Below are 19,363 nucleotides of genomic sequence, written 5' to 3' on the forward strand. Positions count from 1 at the left end.
AAGTTTGTTGCCACCATTCATGGTAATATCTCTAAAGACTGCTTGACTGCAATATAAAAAAACTCACCCAACTGGTCACTAAATGAGTTGGACTCTTGATAGAATGTTTTACAGTATGGAATAACCTCCAACATTTGAGGTGCCTCTCTGTCTTCAACAAATTAAAAATCTCCCAAATTTTCCAAGGAAGAATGGTGATGTTCAAAGTTGTTCACCCATTCTTACAGATGTGTCCATAAAATTTTATTTTGCTTTCACAGCACAAAGCCGGACCTTTTGACCTCCACCACTTTTTTCTGTTCCACTCAAATCCTCTGGGCTGCAACGCCACCTCATCTAAGGAGCAGGCAGAGACAGACAAGTAGTTCCACAGACACTTGAATTAACTCCTTTTGATTCATGTCTCACAGTTGACTGACCACAGAAGCAATCAAGATTACACTAGGTCTGCCTTCAGGTTTTCCAGCAGTTGGGGAATTTGTCCCCTACAAATCCATATGAAACTATGGCAAACATACCCCACCCAAAAAATCCTGATACTGTCAAAACATCAGTTCCCAATATCCTGGTCCGAGACTCCTATACATAATCTGGAGAGGTGAAGAGAACTATGCAGAAGATAACACCCATGGCCTTGGAAGGTATTTGACTCACTAACTGCTTCTGCATTTCATCATAGGTAGAAGATTAAATACAGGCCAGGGGAGTGGGCTGGCAACAAAATGTGGCAGCAGCAAACACTTCAACTAATGAGCAAAGGAGAAGAATGCTTTCACACTTGAAAAACATTACATGCTTGGAAAAATCACCTACTAAGTTCTATATATTTGAAACCCAGATAGTAGCAGTGATGCTGAGCCTCACTCTGGAGGCTAACCACAATGCAGCAGCCTTCATTTTATGATACACCCCTACATCCATCTTTCCCCATAGCCTATGCTATGCACAACTCTCAAAATGGGATGAGTATCAGACTCAAAGGATTATGTGCATATAACTTCAGAGCATAGAACTAAGCCTACAGTCCTGATATGAGCTACTCCTTTGATTCGTACCCAAATTTATGCATTTACAAAAAGCATAGCCAAACAGACTCCCACTTACCTCCACCCTCCTATAATTAAGTGTTCCTTAGCCAAAATATTCAGCTTAAACAAGACAACCTTCTCTTGTTGTCTCCTTCCAGATATATAAATACATACATATATATAAATGAACTTAAAGGCTTTGGACAATGAACAAGTTTACCTAAATGCTGATATATTTGAGACAGCAAATAACGACTCTTAAATGAAGCAGTTTTGATTTCAAATTGACTAAAATTAGTAACATTAATATAATACACTGAAATGATAAATAATGCAAAAGCACACACAAAGATCTGGTACATGCAACTTTGTCCACTGTGATTGTAAAATCAAACTCTATAACTTCAGTTTGAAATAACATCATGTATCTCGAGACTGAACTGAATCCAGATTGTGTTTTACAGAAAATTTGATTGTTGAAATGAAAAAAATGAGAAGAAGAAAAAAATCATAGTAGCAAAGGCTATTTAAGTCACCTTTATTTCTGCTGTTACACTAAGTAGTTACTGTCCACAAAGAAAAATCACATACACCTATCTCCATTAAAGCTAAATTCTTCTGTATCAAGATTAAGCCTGTGCCACTATCCTCAACAGCCAAATTACAACCCCCTCTAAACAGAACTGTATAAATTGAAGAAGTGCTGTAACTGAACAGCTATGAAGAGAGAGCGTTTTCTAAACTACCTTGAGTTAAAAGGTACTGTGGTGCATAATGAATGCTACATAAGCAGACTGGACAGGGTGTTTTTCTTGAACCACAATTATCAAGGGCAAGAGATCAACAACAGTTCCTGTATATTATGTGTTTCTAAACACCCTTCATCGTGATAGACGTTCAGCTTGCTTTACTTTAGACAATGTACTTCATGACCAAACATCCTTTCTTCAACCTACTCCCAAAATTCCTTCCCACCCTTTACCTTACAAAGCTGCCTCTTGTCCTGAAGTTACCTTGCATTATTCTTCACTAAGTTTTGCTTCTAATTGACCAAAATAAGGGTACTATATGCTTTCAAGAACATATTGGTGCTGCCTTCCATATCACCTCACTAAAAAGCCACTTAGCAATGGTACTTTGACTATGGAGTACAAAAAATAAAAATAACCTTCTTCATCTACAGATACTGGCGCTGGAAAATCCATGATGCCTCTGCAATATCAGGCTTCTTGGAATGACCCTTTTTGATAGAACATTTTGTGACAGTCCCAGCCAGTGGCCCACTTCCTGCAAGCACCTAAGTACAGCTGAGCAGAAACAAGCTTCCACTGAAGATGCGTGTGTCCTGCTGAACCACAGCCAGGCTCCTCTGCCAAGCCTGTGAGAGAAAAGTGGCAAAGGCCACTGCCTGCCTACCACGCCTACGGTTAATCCATGCTTATGATGTTACAGCCCAGAGCAGGGCATGTGGGAGACCAACAGAAAAACAAGTACTACTACTCTTCTTCAGATAAACTAGATGATCTATAAAGGTTCCTTCCAACACAAACCATTCTATGATAAAAGCATTAGTTCAGTATGTAACCCAAAATACTTTATTGGCTTACTTACTTGTGGGCCACCTGCAGTGAATGAGCCAAAAAAAAATCAGTTAGGAGCTTTCTCAGTCTTTTGACTCATCATTTACAACCTCATCTCTTGAATGCTTTCCTTATATTTGTTAAACTAATGTGCATTTAGAATAAAATGCATCAGCTGCAGGAGCTTAAAGCTGTAACCACAGCCAAGAGCTACACATGCATAGGTGTATGGCCATACTGCTGCCAAGCTCTCCTGCAATGCAAAAGGATCAGTATTCAGTGTACTGAAAGTACCAAATGAAAGAAATTACTTTCTGCAATCTCAGATGGACATGAGTGTGCAAAAAGGACTAGATGTGTTTTTTCCTCATTTATAATCCACACTCTCAGAAATTAAGTTTTATCCTGTAGTTTTTCTTCTATCTGTGCACCATGTGGTCTCCAACCACTGCTAAATCGAACTACAGAAATTCAAATTTTCTCTTCCTCAGAAGACAGGAAGAGCTGCATATGCGCTTCAAACTACATGAATGAAGGAACTGAAAGTGAAACAAACAGTAGAGCAGAAGGAAAAAAAAATAAGAGCAGTCTAATAGTTTGAATAGTTTGAAACTTACCCCCTCCCCCCCCCCCCAAACAGTCCATGAAATAGGGGGTTATTGCTACTGGGAATGCTTCAAAGTAAGGTGTGGCACAGCTCAGAACACACAGTCCACTGAAGTCAGGTAACCATTTGTAATATCTCCATATCCAGTAAAAAAGTAAAGCAGCAGTATCATTCCCAAATTTCTATACTACCAGTCCCAGCTTTTACAGGTACCACCACTTTACTATTTTCTGCCTTCTGACAGTTTAGTTTGCGATCACTACATCCCTTCTATTAGATATATGCATGAAATAAAATTAGTTTGTGTACCAATATGTATTTGGATCAACTACTCAGAATAAGTTTCACAAACCACAGTAATCTCATATTTTCCTGTCTTCGCTGACTTTTTACATAATATATTGCACTTTGACCACTAGTTTTTGTCCTACACCCAGTGGCTGCTTACTTCCTTGACAAAGGGCAATATGCAACTCATAATAGAAGGCAATTTAAAAAGCATCATGAGAAGGGATGATACTGACTTTTAGGCATTAACTGATCAGTAATCTCCAGTGTAGCTGAAGAATCTCCAGAAGAGTTATTGACAAATTTTATATTATTTATTTTTAAACCAACAGTTTGGCATTAACTAGTCAGGTTTATTTAATTTTTTCCTTATTTCCTTAGGGTTAAGTACTGGGGTCATCAGAATTTCAGGTGATCATTTGTAAATCAGATTTCAAATGTGCAGCAAGATGCAAAGTATCCTTTATGTGAGGGATGGATTAAACAACCATTTATTTTAATATAAAATTACACATGCAATACACAGAAACACTGTCATATAGGCATCAGTCAGAATTTTCTACTGAAGACAAGCAGAGCAACAGTGACAACCTTTACTGCAAATTCCAGTAACAGAAGAACATCTGCTACAAAGAGGATACAGTTAATGTATCTAAAATTTCAAAGAGTGAAGACCAATGTTCAGAGGAATTGAGAAAGTGTTGTATATGCAAACACTACAGTGGCTTAGGTAATTTCTTTAATAAAGAATAAAAATTACTAACAGATGAAACTATACTGAAATGGTGGCTTCTTTAAATATTTAACAATACAAAATCCAGAAATAACCACATAAAATTTCACTGTAAAAGCAGATAAAGCACAGAATTTGCTTATAATACTCAATACTGTTATTTTATATGACATAATTTTCATTTTAGACTGTGATGTAACTTTATTTAGTAAGCTAAGACAAAAACTAAAGAATCAATTCTGCAATTGAATAGTTTTATGTAGGTTTTAGATTTTTTTTTTTTTACCTTTTATAACAACAAGTATCGACCATTTTATGCTTAGACAATTATTCCTGGGTATAAAATAAGGGGTATGGTGCTGCTGAAAGTATGCACTGTATACTCAAAACTTGTCTAACACTGTCTTCTTTTAATTACTCTCCCACACTGTCCTTTCCTTCTCTCAGAGGAACTGTGTATATGTTGCATGACACTTTTGAAAAACAGGTTTTGATTCATTTCTTGGTGAATAAAACAGTCATGAAGGTTCCAAATCCACATTTGCTCTAAAAAGCCTAAGTTCAAAAGTTAATCAGTACTTGAATGAATATCAGACCTACCTTTACTGCCATAAGTAGGGTGACAAAGGTGATCAGAGGGCTGAAGCACCTCTCCTATGAGGAAAGGCTGAGAGCTGTGGTTATTTCAGTGTGGGTCCTATAAGAGAGAGCTGGAGAGGGCATGACACACTGAAAGAGAGCAGGCTTAGTTTGGATACCAAGAGGAAATTCTTTACTTTGAGGCTGGTGAGGAACTGAGAAGTTTTCTCCCCATAAAAATGCCTCATCCCTGGAAGTGTTCAGGGTCATATTGGATGGGGCTTACAGCAACCTGGTCTAGTGGAAAGTCCCCTGCCTACAGCAGGTGAAATAGATGGTCCTTTAATAGCACAGGCCACTCTATGATGATACTTTATAACTTGTAACACTGAATTAAAAATCTCCAAAGACAAATGTCCTACTACTTTTACATTTCTTAGCATTGTCATTACTCCACACCTAAAAAAAGTCTGCATTCTTTCTTCAAAAGTTAACTATTACAACCCATTCTCTAAAAATCTAAGTTTGTTTCATCAGTGAATGCTCTGAATTTACAAATTACAAATCTATTAGCTTCTCTACCAAAACATAATACATCCTTTATTCCTGACAGTTTTATGATGTGAACTTGGGACTTGTCTACATTAGTATTTTGTTTCAGGTAAGGGATATGTTTCTGAATCGCCTGATCTGCTCCACTTCCTGTGCTTTCACTCACATTACACTGGGGCCTTGGAACCAGCAAACTGGATTTCTTTTAGAAGACATGCTCCTACTTGTAATGGATACTGAGTTTTCTAGGCCACACTAGACCTAGTCCAAGAAAACTCGTTAGAAACATATAGCACAAACTTATGTCTTCAGCATAATTTGTTTTGCTCCACGAATCCCTCTTGCCAGGGGATGTACCAATGCATACCCCAGGCATGTCCTCTACTCCCCACAGCTCCAGTGCTGCCAGGGAGGCTCCACCTCAATTTCAGGAATAAGCTCAGCCTCTGCAGCCATTCAGTGTAAACCACAGAAGTTCTCATTCTGGATTCACTAGGCACTGCATACATTATTTACTAATATTACACCAGTTGTGAATGCCATTGCAACACACGTAAGAAATTGCATAGAATTCCCTATAATCTGAGATGTTAGCATAATTCAAATTTCACATAGATGCTGCCAGCCAGATGATGCTGGAGTCTTAAAACAGAACCCACAACACCATCAGGAAACGTCAAGCAAATGTCTGGAAGATGCTGCAGTCCACAAACAATTCACATTCTTGCACCATTAAGTGTGGCTTCCCAGTCACTTTCCACTCTTCTTTGTATTTTGACTCTGCTACCATTAAAATACATAATTTTAAAGTAGCAGCTAAACTAATTTGACTTAAGGATTTTTGTGTGAAAGTTTCAGAACAAAAAAAAAAAAAAAAAAAAAAAAACCAAAACCAAAAAAAACAGTTAAAGCTTCTCAGTTGTTTGAAAAGGCAGGGACAGAAAAGAACCTGACATTATTTTTTTATTCTCAGTCAAAAATTCCACAAACTATTTATAGACAGCTCTAATATACTTGGCAGCAAGCAGTGGAAAATGGAAATCTAGCAGAGACACTGGCTCAGCTTCAACAAGAGTCCTGATTTTAAGTACATAAGTAGTTCTATTCATGTCACACCCTACCCTACTTCTGCCCTGCCAGGTACAAAAGAAGGTTACCTGACTGACCACTGCCTGAAGGTTGTACATGTTCTCAGGTGGTAACCTAACGCAGCACTTCACATTAGACAGAGTCGGAAAAAACACAGATTATTAAACAAAAATTAAACAATTCAAACAGTGAATTCAGTCACCTAAATTACAACTAAATCTCAACAAAAAAGATTGAAGAAATCAGAGGAAAACGGAGTAGATCCAAACTAGCAGGGGAAGCAAGAGAGACTATACTGCCTACCCGTCCTTATATGAGCTATGTCCATCATGAGGCTTAGAAATCTATTCTTAACTGATTAGACCCTATCACTAATTTGAATCTAACACTTTGCCCTCCTATTTGGAAATGTCCACTGCTATATTACTTAAAAAACTAAAAAAACCCAAGCTTCTAGATATTTTAAAAAGCTATTTATATTATTAAAACTCTGTTATTTTATGAAAGAACTGCTTAGTGCATTTGTTCATGTTGAACAGCTGTAACTATCATTTTCTGAAACCCCATTTCAGAATTTAACTACGTCACATTTGAGAAGTGCCAGACTAGGGGAAAATTTTGATGTGTGGGCTGCACAGTGCTTACATAGTAGAGGGAAGAGCAATGCTAATTTGATTCACATTCTTCACATGCTTCATACTTTTACCTACTGGTTTTTTTAAATTACGGCTGCAGTAAAAAAAATTGTTTTGTTTTTTCATCATGCTAAATTATTTCTCATCTTAATTCTGTGTAAGTACAGGAACAAATGTTAGCACACAACAATCTATGTAGAGCTGGTATACTGTATTTTAAAAAATTAAAATCAAAACCCCATAACCATATAGAAACAAACAGATCTGTCATCTGTCACAAGTTAGATGGTAACAGCAGGACTTCATCAGGTCATATATTCTTAAAATATAATACTGATGGTTATCCTCTTTTCCTTTCATGATTTGGGCCTGTACCATCCTGAAAAAAATGCTAACAGAAGAAATTAAATCATTATTCATAAATAATAACTGCAACTATCAAAAACCTATTATAAGGTTGAAAAAATGAAAATATAACCTGCTATTACTCCATGAATCTCTACCAGTAACCCAGAAAACATCCAAGCTTCTGGCTTCAGATTACAGTATGACTCAGATTTACAACTGATTTTTTTTTTCCAAAAAAGACTAAAATAGTGTAGGAGTACTTGATATTGGAGGGTGGGAGAGAATCACAAGGGTTTCTGAAAAGAAGGAAAAAACACTGCTCTACTGCTGCACCTTTATTAGTGAGCCTACATGTCATGTGCCACAAAAAAGAAAAAAAAAAAGGCATAAGATACATCCAGAGAATAACAGTTTCAAAATCCAGAAAGCTGACTGGATTCAAAAAATAAAGCTACAACATCAATTTATTTCAAGTCTTTATTCAGCAGAATGCCTAAGATGTCACAATCCAGACAGAGATCAAGGAGGAATTCATGGTTCTGATTGAAGCAAAAATCAAACCGTAATTTCCAGATCTGCTATATTCTCTTTGGAACATTGGCCTGAGCAAACCAGGGAATACTGGAGTCAGTGGTATAGTGCTGCTGAGCTTCAACTCTACCTTTATGACAGTAACAATAAATTAGAATTAACTGCAACACATCCCAGCTGAATTCACTGTAGTGACATAAGTGACTTGAAAGCAGGTAGTTTACTGGGAAGGGCAGTGAAGCAACAGTATATTTACAGCACACTTTGCACACATATCAAATACAAAAATCATAAAACCACTGCATATTTATTGCATCTAGGAAAGAAAATATCCTCAAATGAGGATATTTTTCCTTCTTGCTACTTATTAGTAGAAATAAAACATTGATTTTGACAACTTTTTATACTTTTTAATGTGTTTCATTTTCTTTCTGATAGAATTAAAAAGCACTGCAGAGCTCCCAAGAAAACTTGTTTCCTTTAATCTATGAAAAAAATTCACAGAAACTACAAATCTTGCAAAGACTTGTGCAGACTTGCTTTTGCATAGTCTGGTAACAGGAGTTTTTAGACCCCACGCACCTATTCACACTGAAACTGAACTTAAACCACATGTCATGCTATCTGCCCAGCTACCTTCCAGTAACACAAGACACAGTCTTGGTCTCTTGTTAATGCTTCACTGAACTAATTAAAGTGTAGAAGTAACCTTGCATAGTGCAACCCTGCACCCATTGTGCATCCAGTGTGAAAAGCACAGCCAAAGGGGGAAAGAGCTCCTAAGGCAATGCACCTTTTTTGCCTGTCCCTTCAACATCTGTGAAACAATGCTTTTTGTTAATAGCATGCAAACAACCTTGTGCAAAATTAATTTCATTATTTATTATGAGCTATTTGATCTACTCTAGTTTCAGCAGACAGAAGTGGAGATGTCACCAAGTTTCAAGGCAACCACACCAAGTAGGAGCTTCTGTTCTTGCTACTGAGAAGACATTGAATTGACACAGTTCTTGCTCTAAAGATGTCAGCTGGGAGATTTCAATTGCTGTGATAGGAAAGGGTATTAATTAGCTGCACTAACTTTCTAGAGTTGTCTACCCAATGCTGCTTATTTAATATCCTCAGGACTTAGGAAGAATAAGAGATGAACTTGCTGTAACTTGCTAGTCATAACATACTGCATTCCTCAAAATGTACTATGAATCGCAACAAATAAAAAAAGACATTAATAGATGGCCTGCAAGACATGCTTTTATTCAGATTAGTAGCTTCTTTAAATAAGAATCAGATCTTGAAATTGCTAAGGCATACTCCTAATATTAACATGTGTGCACATACTTGAATGGGTACACTCAGCACCCATGAAAGAATTCTGTACATGGCAGCCTTGATATTTTTAGATTCTTTTGTTCAAATAGACTTGATTCATCAGAGCAAACATGATAAGAGAAATGGCCAATAAAATTTATAATTTAGTAAAAATTATTTTGTCTCCAGTGATCTATGAAAGATCTATATTCTTATTTGAGAAAACTCCACTATAGCTACTGCATTGATTCAAGTCATTGATTCCAAATAGGAAACTCCTGAGAGCCTCAAGGATAATTTTTAAAAAGTCTAGAAGCTGTCTCTATGTATTCAAAAAATTTTAAAACCAACAGACAAGTAGATGCACATCACTAAGACCCAAATTCTCTCCCTCTCTTTGAAAAGATCTTTTCCTTTTTTCCTCCTTCCCTCCCATGCTATCTGCTATAAATCCTGTGATTCTTGTCCTGCAAGAATAATTCTGGTGCTGTACCTCACACATGAGCATGAGTACACCTGTTTTATTTCAAACACCATGGAGTATGTTAGAAATAAATTTTCAAAATAGATTTGTGATAAATTTGGAGTCTTCTTTACTTGGCTCATGATACAGTAACATACCACTGCATGGCTATTTTTCCTGTAACAGTACAAATAAGCTTTTCTCATTATTACAGCTCTATTGTGTCAGGAACTGTACAAACAAGAAAAACAACTCTTGCTTCACAGAACTCATTGCTTTGTAAAAACTGGAAATCTCAGCCCACCATGTTCCAAAACATAATCAAATGGCAGTGCTGTACAGGAAGCATAGCAGAGACAGGTGGGGTTAAAGAAAGCACATACGATGGCTTTGTGTTTCCAATGGACAGTACTACCCAGGTAGTGGGAAGCACATAGGAAAGAATGACTAGGCTTGAGTAATGTTCATAAGTGATAAAGCTATCAGTACTAAAGAAACACAGAACAACAGGAGAGTAAAACCAAGAGAAACAGAACTGACATACAGCTATCCTGGGTTAACAACTATCTCCTTATTGTTCATCACCTTCCCTCTCTCCCCCAAATCACTGGGAAAATTTTTTCCAGAATTTTTACAAAAGTCTGAGCACCAAAGGGAAAGGCTTGTCCCTTTCATGAAATATTTGGAAATCCTGAATTACATTGATTGTCCTGGAGGTAGTAACAGAGACAAGAGAGATTATGTGAAAACACTTTTAATACAGTAATTGTAAGGTAAGGACAGTTAACATTACCACCTTTCTATGCACTGGAAACAAGTGCACTTCTGACAGCCAGAATACTATTTCTCATATTGCACAGGACTGTAGGGTACTACACTCTGTTGCCATGGGGGTTCCCAGTTGTTAGAAAAGATAAACATGATCTTCTATTATCAGGGACTACAAATATGAGTGTTGATAGTAGTATGACTCCAAAATTGCAAAATAAAGAAAAATAAAATCCTTTCTGTAGAACTAGATAAGCGTTTGACTAGATAGACAGTTTAGGCAGCTGCAGTTCAGCAGAGTACAGCACAACCTCAAGACAGCTATAGTATACATAACATTGGCTGAAGAGAACACAAAGTCTGTTTCAAAACAGACTTTTTAATATCACACTATCAAACTACATCCCCCAGACTTACAAATTACCCCTGAAAAACTTTAAATGTGTTAAAGTAGACACACAAGTAATTTGCTATATGGATTCTGATTTTGGCTTTTTACATAGCAAGTATTTGTGACAGAAACTCAAAGATCACAATTACTCACAGATACCATAGTTTACAAATGAAGGCTTGTTTGTATGACCCTAAATGCACTTTCTTGTGCCTACTCTCAGTAGTCAGTAACAAAGTCTCACATTTTATGGGTCACAAAATCCCAAATTTTATTATATTACAGTAGGTCTAAGCATTCAAGAATCTTTTGTTCTATTCTGTAACATGAAATTTGAACTACATCCAAATTTCCTTCTTAAATATGCACAGATATTGCCATCTGTCTGTCAACTACATCCATGTAGTTCTGGGCAGCAGAACCATAATTTCTATCAAAGTGCTTTGCAAGGAATTGGAAACATCTATAAAATTCATGATACATGGTTATCTCAGGGTCAAATTAACTCAAATGTGGTGGTACATTACACTCTGAACCGTCACGTTTTAGATGTAATTTTACTGCAATTCAAAAAAGCAAAGAGGTTTTCAGAAGTTAGGTAGTTGAAATAGGTGCGTTTACAGAGGTGTGAATTGGCCCACTCCCCCTTAATGTTACCAACCGAATGAAAAGCCTATGGAAATGAATGACAAAGAAATAAGCTTCCTCTTTTCACTGAAACATAGCCATACTTGGAACCATACCATCTCCCTCAGCTTCAACAGGGCCAGTATGAGGCTGCCCATTTCTAATACTCCTGTTCTCAGGCTCACCCACATGCCAGTCCCACCAGCAGAACTAGGAAAGGAGGTTCAAAGAAACTTGCCTACTGGGGATGAGCACTGGGAAAACCAAAGCACATCACACTGCAGTGCTCTGAAAAACCTTACCAAACCATCAGTTCCCCAGAGAGGGAAAAGCAGGCAGCCACAAGTAGCACACACACACATTTGCTCTAGGGCAGGCTTCCAACGACAAAAGCACAAATAGGAAGAGAGGTTTAAACACAGTAAGAGGAATGAACACCTTGGAGAAGAGAATGCCACCTAACCGGTATTTCCAAAATCCTTATCACCATATACCCTTACATTCACATTTATAATTACTTTCCAGTATGCTATCCCTACACCTAGTACACCTCTCATCTCTTTGACACAAGCTCTTCAGATTTACACTTTTCTTGATCAAAAAACACTCTCACCACTTGTTTACACAAGTCATTAACTTCCTAAGGATATTTTAAAACAACTGTTTCTTTCTGCAATCCAGCTTCCTAAAAAAAAACTTATTAAAATATATGGGATAATATAAAACAAAAATTGACTCTCTCTGTGGAAAACCCTGGCAAGAATGATTCTGATTAACACCAGATGACTGAAGGTCAAGTTACATAGTAACTGCCTGCTCCTTTGTCCATTCATTTCATAACTTCATCCTCCAAAAGCCAGTTCAGTTGTTTAATTTGAGGATATTCACTGTTACTCAATGATGTGACTATCAATTCAAGCTTCACTTCCTGTGGATCACTCAGTTGTGTACATCTGCACACTCCCCACAACTTCCAAATGCTTTGGAATATTTCTACATTTGGCAAAAGAGTAACAGTACCAAAAATCCAGATTAAAAAAATTTAAAGAAAAAAAAAAAACCTTACACTTCTCTATGTATTCTAACATAGAGATTTCATTGTAGATTTTTTACTAAGTGTAACAGATTCCAAAAAGAATACAGTAATCCATGATAAAGAATTTCTACCTCTGCTTCCAAGAAAATATATGTGGTCTGAAGGAGCTCTTTAAGTGCCAGTAGCAGATCATCACTAAACCTCTTAAAGCACTCTGCATCCACTCACTTAAACACAGCTGAAATATACAATAGACTGTGTTTCCAACCAGCAGATGAGAGGAAATCAGTAGTTAGTAATATCTGTAAAACCAGACAAGGATAGGAGCTGGAGTTTTAAATAAAGTAGAACATATACTGTTCTGAAAGTAGTCTATTTCCACTTCCACAACAAAAACTCAGCAACTGGGTATTTCCCAGAAGGATGCTGTTGGCATTTAAATAATTTAGGACAACTCTTCATTCTCTGTCTTCCCTCTAAGGGCCAGATTAATCTGCTTACACTGAGAATTGAGACTTCTCTGCAGAGGAGTTCAGATCATTAAGTCACGCTCCTGTTGCCTCACATTCCTTTAATAAGTCTGCCTTTTCCCACACCGACTCTGCCTCAAATGATGCCAAAGCAAGACTCCCAAGTTCACTCACACAGAATCAGTATAGGATCAGAAACGTGGAGTAACAAATTCTATACATGCACAACCATGAAACAGCTACTTATTTTCTGTGCTTCAGCTTCTACTTTGCTCAACACATTTACAGGAATACTGTCAGTATTAGTGTATCTTAATAATTAAATCTCAGATAATAAAGAACTTTTAGGACACAATGCAAAGAATATATTAAAACAAAAATATTTATTGAAGGTTTGCTACCAACCATGTCACATCTTGAAGCACAGTAAATTCAGATGCAAGTCAGGTTTATAGTACGCTTTTGGAGTAAGCCTATTTTTAAGAAGAAAGTCCAGTACCAGCAACTCACCACCAGGTACATACATACTCTTTTATAAAGAGGAAGCACATGTGAAGTTAATGGCCAGCTAGGGAAAGAAACAACAGCCATTTGCTGGGACACTCAGATTCAACCTGTATATGCCTGAAAAGAAGTGTTTTTTTGAAGAAAGGGATGAAGACTGCTTTGGAAAAAGAGCTAAGTGAAAAACGTATTACTTTCTTATGTTAACACCATTTACCAAACTTGATGGGCAGTTGTATTCTTTTGGATGTAGATTCTTTTCAATGCACATGAAAAGCATTGTTACACTTTTGCATTGATGAAAACAGATTACATCCCTTACAATTCCTTACTGGTAACTTTGTCTAACTAATAATAATACTAAGTCACAGTTTAAGGGCATTGGCTTTGCTGTGTGTTGGCTCTTTGAGAAACAAAAAGGGTATCTCTAGAAGAGGTTCAGTTCTGGGAAACAAGTATAAAGGAAACCTGGAATATTTCATTGTACCAGAGTTTTTCATTCCTCATCTGTTATTGATGATAGATACATATACAACTTTCTAAAATTAGGGAGAATTTTCAAGTTGATAGAGATCACAAAACTGAAGAGCAAGGCTTGTTTGTGATAAAGCAGATGTGAAGACAGCATACCTGCAAATTCTTACACCATTCATACTTCACTCTGATTGTAATCCACTTGATTATCTACTCGCTTTTCTTTCTGGATCATCTGCAGAAGTACTCAGAGGCTCAGCACTGACATTACATGGCAACTTTTAGAAGGAATCTGCCATTATCAGTGTTAGGGCACCAAGACAATGTGATTTCTCAAGACATTTGTGTATTCACTCAAAGTACTTGAGTTGGTTCAGTCCCCAGAAGGTAACTGGTTAGGCTTACTGCAGCCACACAGATGGTACTTCTGTTGGCCTTTGTCCTCACCACTGTATAGGCGTCGCAAATCAGTGTTTTGGGTTTTTTTAAATGATCATGGATCATGCTACAACAGGTAATACTTTATTCTGCATCTAAAAGGTTCTAACACTCCAATAGCTATGGCTTTCCTTCTTAGGAAATGTAGCTGTAAGAGGAGAACAGGTATATTAGGTTTCAATGCATTAATTCAGCTGTAAAATAAAGGGTAAAAAAATACATTCATTTTACATACATTTCACTCTATTAAAAGCCAACCTGATAACAAAATTCAGCACTTGCTCCTACAGTCTTTTTAAAGGGAGGCACTGAATTTTAAAATAGCAGAAAATGTGACACAGCATGGTGACAAGTACAAGATCAATGTCAGACATAATGCCTACATGTTCAAATTCCTATTTATCTGCCTTTATATAATGAAGAATATGGCTAATTTAAGTGCATATCCTTCCTGTTTAAGAGCAGATTTCCAGATATAGGGAGAAAAGCATTCCCGGGACAATGGAACCCTATAAAGTGCAAACTAAACTCTGATTATCTGTCTAAATAAACTAAGGTTTCATCAAGACACTTCAAAAATACATCAAAGTACAATTTAATTCCGTACAGGCATGAAGGAGTTGTTTAGTAGAAATCTAACACCATGATCCTTATGTTCATAGCAGTAATTTATACACTACATTCAAACAAGTTTAGAGCTAGTTCAGACCTCTTTGCAATCACAGTGTCTCATCTCCCTCAAAAAAAAATTGTTTGGTGTGATCATTTTAGTTGAGCAACACATACGCCTGAAAAACTGTGCATGCTTATTTCAAATTAGGTGCTTTGAGCACTTTATTGGCTCCCAAATGCACAGTATGGTCAGTAAGTAAGACCTCAGATTAAAAACTTAAATTCAGCTTTATTTTAATCATCAATCATTTCTGAAAGCTTTTGCATTTTATGCTGAAGTCCTTCATGACCAATACTTTAAACTGCTACCTCAGACTTCAGACCGACCTCCTTTGTAAAGCTGCAAAATATGGATGGTTTCAGAAAACTGGTGAAAGGAAGTCAAACACAGAGTATTTACTTAATTCTCACATACATATTCCTGACTTCCATGATTTTACTTAACATTTTTAGACTGATTAACAGCTGAATATTTCAAGATATTCAAAAAAAGTCAGTATCAAGCACCAATAAAACTTTCTGTTCCATAGGAGAGAAGGATGTCTCTCAACTCCCCAGCAATGACCTTAACTCTCTGGGCAGATCTGACTTGAAGGATGCCATCACTGTGTAGGACAGTTACACTGCTGCTCCTATGAATTGGCACAGTTAGAAAATAGGATTTCTTATACCAGGAAAACTCCTCATGGACCCTAAAAGCACCTATACTGGGTTTTGGTAGCAGGGGGGGTTACAGGAGTCGGATTTCTACAAGAAGCTGCTGGAAGCTTCCACTGTGTCCAGGAGAGCCAATGCCAGCCAGCTCCAAGACAGATGTGCTGCTGGCCAAGGCTAAGCCCATCAGAAACAGTGGTAAAGCCTGTGATAACTTATTCAAGAAAAAAAAAAAAAAAAAAAAAAAAAAGTCATTGTGCAGATGTAACTGCAGCCAGAGAAGACCAAAGTGAGTACATTTGAAGACACAAAGATCAGTGGAGAAGAAGAGGGGTGCTCCAGGCACTGGAGCTGAGATTCCTCAGCAGAACATGGTGCAGCCTGCCCATGGTGAAGCAGCTGTACCCCTGCAGCCCATGGAGGACCACAGGGATGCAGAGATCCACCTGCATGTGTGGAGGAGACCCACACTGCAGCAGGTGGATGTTGAGAGGAGTCTGTGGCACCAGGGGAGGCCCATGTTGGAGCAGGCTCCTGGCAGGGATCTGCAACCTGTGGAGTGAGAAGCTTACACTGGAGAAGGTTTCCTGCTAGGACTTGTGACCCTGTGGAGAATCCAGGCTAGATACGCTGTTCTTTAAGGACTGCACCTCAAGGAAGAATGGCCCATGATGAAGCAGTTCCCACTGTTGCCTGTGGGAAGGGCTCACACTGGAGAAGTTCATGGAGAGCAGTCTCTAACGCAAGGAACCCTACACTGAAGCAGAAGAAGGATTCCTCTCCCTAAGCAGTGGCAGGGATGAACTGACCTAACCCCCATTCCCTGTCTCCCTGTGCCACTGGTGGGCATGAGGTAGAGCCGAGAAAGAGGGAAGGGTAGGAGATGGTGTTTTAAGGTCTGTTTTTACTTCTCATTTTCCTGCTCCAATTTTGTTAAATTCGCTTAATATCTCTAACTCGAGTCTATTTCTAACTCTATAGTTTGGTCTATGACAGTATTTGGTGAATGATCTCTCTCAAGGACCTTACCTCAACCCACTAACCCTTTGTTATACATTCTCTACCTTGTCCAGTTGCAGAAGGGAGTTAAAGAGTAGCTTTTGTGGGAGCCTGGTGTTCAGTCAGGATCAGCCCACTACAGTTCCACACACAAGGCTTTGCAATTCCAACTGACAGTGGGGAAAGTGGACTGTGCTCCTCACTACAGCAAGACAACAAAGGTATAGTTCTTTCCCTCAAGCCTTACCCATCTACAGTGTAAAGGCACAAGGCCTGTGTACTGTCCCACATTTCCACAACGGATGAGGAAAACTGGAAAGCCAGTATTGTGGACCTAAAAAGAGGTTAATAACATTATCACTCAGCTGTGGTATACTGGATTGTCATTTGCATGAGAACTGTGATACTACTGAGGCTTTGTTACAGTGTGCATAGATGACAGACATAACAGATAATTTAAAATCTGGAATTGAAGTAAGACAAGCTAGATGATACCTAGGCAACAGGCACTGGAAACAGCATTAGCTGGATCAGCAACAACAGGGAGGTAGGTCATTAGTAACTGGACTCTATAAACATGCAGCTCCCAGGCACATCCTGCAGTAAAGCTGCTGGAGTGCAGAAATACCAAATGCCAGTATCAGCCAGAAAAGAGATCACAAAAAAAGAAGTTTAAAAATATTGATGAAAGCCATTCACTGAATTACAGAATGTTCAAAGATCTCTATTTGTTTATTCACTTATTTGTTAAAATACAGGTCAAATGCAGGAATCTAATGTTCCTGTAATGTAATGTCCCGTTTTCTGCCTGAGAATACTTGGATAGCCAGAGATCAAGACCTCAAGCAATTTCCAAGCTCTTTCTGCATTCAACCCCTTTTTTTTTCCTTGCCCATAAGAGCAACCTCTTAGACTGACTAGATGCTCACTCAGCCACCATAATACCCTCAAAATAAAAGGATGGTTCCTTTACTCCCCTCTATTTGCCCAATCTCTTCAAAAACAGCTGTTCTTGTAGACATCTTGGCCTCCTATTCCACTCTGAAAAACAGTTCTGCCACCTTTAGCTGTGAATGTGCCTTAACAAAGACAACCCAATCTTTCCCTCCCTTGCCATCCCAGCTCTCCTGTCTTCATGAATCCAACCACAGCTGAACTTTAGCCATGGAACTCACTGCTTGTTCAGTACCTTTAGATAGAAAACATGACAAATGGGAGGTGCCCTGACAAGGGAAGCTATTTCTGCTAATTACACAATCACCCAAATCCATCCCTGTCAGTGCTTCCAGCTGCAAGTTGCTGTGATCAAGAGTCATGTGTCTGATGTCATTCATCTTCCTGACTTAAGAGTAGACATCTCTCTCAGATAATTTTAACTGATGTTTAGATCGTGGAAAGGACATATGTTCTTTCTCCATACTTTTAAAAAATTACAAATTGGAAAAAATTAAATATGTATTCTCTCAAGTCCAGTTACAAATATTTCAATGTGGTTTAAACACATTTTTAGTTAAATCCCTGTGCACTCTTCCTAAGCACCTCTCTAGAAGACAGCAAATGGAAAAATGTAATTCTTCAGTGATATGAAGAGCAGGCTGAAGTAAATAACAATATTACAAACACCTTAATTAGGACTCTAAAATTAATCTCTGTTTGAAAATTACTCTGTTGAACTCTATGTGCAGGAAATAAAGAAAAGGAAGGTTAAAGACTCCACTTAAATCTATGTGATAAGAGAAGCACATATGTATGGATTTGTTTACTGAATGTGATGTATTCATTATCGCAGTCCCAGTTACTACAATATCCCTATCACATACAATTTCATAGAAGGAAAACACCCTACCAGGGTGTACCAATTCATTGAATACCCTTTGTGAAGCATAGGAAAAAAGGCATTAAGCAATGTCTTATGAAAATTCATATACAGCTAAAATCTAGAAGTCAAAGCATATGAATGCGTGTGCCTTCCCACTACAAGGCACATGAAACAAGACTTCATTTTTCTGTTCTAAACTGCTTACCTTCAGTTACTGAAAAGTTCTTCCTAAAGGAACAGCTCTTTAAATGAGTAGGATCATTAAATTTTTAAGATACATCACTGACTAGAACAAAATTATTTCTAGTAATGCTATATAAATTAGAAGAAAATCTTATTTTTTCCACAAAAGAACTAGTCTCACAATCCTTCTGTACTTACAGAGGGACTTATCTCTATCTCCCAATACATGCATACGAAGCTGAAGTAATAAAACCAAGTTACAGGACCCTCTAGCAGACTAATTTTTTCTTGACTTTTAAATACAAGCAACTTCATTACAGACTTTTACCACATGCCAAAGTGTCCTCACACTGCTTGTTAGAGGATCACTCTACTGTTATATGGCTACAACTGACTTTCAATGTCTGCTCTGGTTACCCACAGGCAGTCCCAGGGGCTTCCACTTAGCAGAGTAAACATCTGCAAGGTTAAGCAAAGGGTAGTCACGAATTACACACAATCATATGGGTGAAACATGCAGTTTCCACCAATATATATAGTTCAAATATTTCACTCACAGAGGAACACAACTAGTTCACTTTCACTGC

The 19,363-nt window shown here is 37.8% G+C and overlaps 1 protein-coding gene across 1 annotated transcript in view; it reads right to left on the reverse strand.

The window, feature by feature from the left end:
* LRP12 (LDL receptor related protein 12) overlaps positions 1–19,363 on the reverse strand; it is a 51,221-nt gene that overhangs the window by 25,492 nt on the left and 6,366 nt on the right. The window lies entirely within an intron of this gene.

Source organism: Vidua macroura, chromosome 1, assembly GCF_024509145.1.
Source record: "Vidua macroura isolate BioBank_ID:100142 chromosome 1, ASM2450914v1, whole genome shotgun sequence".
NCBI lineage: Eukaryota > Metazoa > Chordata > Aves > Passeriformes > Viduidae > Vidua > Vidua macroura.